Source organism: Galeopterus variegatus, unplaced genomic scaffold, assembly GCF_000696425.1.
Source record: "Galeopterus variegatus unplaced genomic scaffold, G_variegatus-3.0.2 Scaffold9507, whole genome shotgun sequence".
Taxonomy (NCBI): domain Eukaryota; kingdom Metazoa; phylum Chordata; class Mammalia; order Dermoptera; family Cynocephalidae; genus Galeopterus; species Galeopterus variegatus.
Window position 1 is genome coordinate 24,675 of NW_007735618.1, and position 2,362 is coordinate 27,036.

Sequence of the window (2,362 nt, forward strand, 5' to 3'; positions counted from 1 at the left end):
TTTTTATATCTATTTTATATATATAACTGTGTTTAAACATTAAATTACATGATTCAAATTTTGGTACACACATATTTTCTTTTTTTTCTTTTTTCTTTTTTTGTCTTTTTCCGTGTCCGGCAATGGATCGCAACCCTCAGTGTTGCCTCCGTACTGGACCGGGGACCGGCAACGGGATCGCAACCCTTGGTGTTGCTCCCGCGCCTCGCTCAGCCAGTGAGTGGGAACCGGTCTGCACGTGGGATCCGAAACCTTGGGCGGGAGCGCCGCCGCGCTTCCCAAGCGGCACACTATCCAGTGTGCCACCGGGCCGGCCCGATACACACATATTTTCTGATATAAGAGAACTAACATATCTTTAACTTAACATTATACAGATTTAAATTTTCAACATACATTTGGAAAGACCTCAATAGAAAAACTACAGTATTCACTAAAATAATCATGCCTATAGTAAGGCTGTAAACTCAAAGGCAATAATACTGCTTGGATAAGATTCACATTTTTCAATTACATAGGAAGAAGTGTAAACAGCATTTAAAAATATGTACTGTTGGAAAATGAATGTTTTTAATAGAGAAAACAAAATAAGGCAAACATTATTGCAGAGTTCAATATTTCAGAGTTTCACATCTTCCATATTTGGTCTAGAAGATCAATATATTAGCAACCAGTTTTTCAATATCTATCTTTTAAAATGTTCAAACTGATTTAAATTTATTTTGCAATGCAAAGAGTCAAAAGCATCTTAGGACAATTGTGACAATAAATAAATAAATATAGCTGGTGCACATCCCGGGTCAGTCTGCATTGACAACACATAGAAAAGTGTGCACTGTTTATAACAGCTCTAATGGTTCTTTGCATTTCTGTGGTATCCGTTGTAATGTCTCCGTTTTCATTTCTGATTTCTGTTATTTTGGTCTTCCCTCCTCCTGTGTTTGTTAAACTGGGTAACGATTTGTCTATTTTATTTATCGTCTCAAAAAAAGAACTTCATGTTTTGTTGAACTTTTCTATAGTTTCTTGGGTCTCCGATTCATTTAGTTCGGCTCTGATCTTACTTTTTTCTTTCCATATTCTTCCTATAGGCTTAGATTATTGTTGTGATTCAAGTTCTTTGAGTTATAGTGTAAGGTCATTTATTTGAAGTACTTCCATTCTTTTTATATAAGCATTAATTGCAAGATATTTGCCTCTTACTACTGCTTCTGTAGTATCCTACAGGTTTTGTTATGATGTAACTTTATTTTCATTAGCTTCCGGAAATTTTTTGACTACCTGTTCAATTTCTTCTTGGACCCATAGGTCTTTCCGGAGTCTATTATTTACTTTCCATGTATTTGTATACCTTCCAGAGTTTTGCTTGTTCTTTATTTCCAGTTTTAGTCCATTATGGACTGAAAAGATAGTTGGAAGGATTTCAATTTTAAAAAATTTGCTGAGACTAGTTCTATGACCTAATATGTGGTCTCTCCTAGAGAATGTACCATGAGCTGGTGAGAAGAAGGTTTGTTCTATAGAGGCAGGATACAAAATAATTGCCCCAAATCAGTAGCATTCACACATTAAATAATGAATTAACAGAAAGAGAAATAAAGTAAGTCCATTTACAATTGTCACAATAAAATAGGATACCTAGGGATCACCTTAACCAAGGAGGTGAAAGACCACTACAATGAGAACTACCAACCACTTCAGAAAGAAATGTAAGAAGACACAAAAAGATGGAGAGATATTCCATGCTCTTGGATTGAAAGAATTAACATTGTGAAAGTGTTTATAGTAACCAAAGTGTTCTACATGTTCAATGCAATCCCCATCAAAATACAAATGACATTCTTCACAGAAAGGAGAAAAAACGATCCTACCTTTCATATGGAAAAATAAAAGACCCCAAATAGACAAAGTAACTCTGAGCAAAAAATAGAAAAATAAAAAATAAAGGCAGAGACGTAACACTACCTGACTTCAAATTATACTTCAAAGCTATTATAATGAAAACAGCATGGTACTGGTATAAAAATAGACATTCAGACGAGTGGGTTAGAATTGAGATCCCAGAAATCACACCTCAGGCTTATAGTCATCTGATATTAGACAAAGGCAACAAAGAACTACATTGGGGAAAGGACTGTCTCTTCGACAAGTATTGCTGTGGAAACTGGATATCCATGTGCGTAAGAACGAAACTAGATATGCACCTCTTACTATACACTAACACCAACTCATAATGGATTAAAGATTTAAGCATAAGACCTGAAACTGTAAAATTACTAAGGGAAAATATAAGTGACACACTTCAGCTTTTAGGTCAGGGCACAGGCTTTATGAACGTGAGCCTGTAAGCACAAGCACCAGA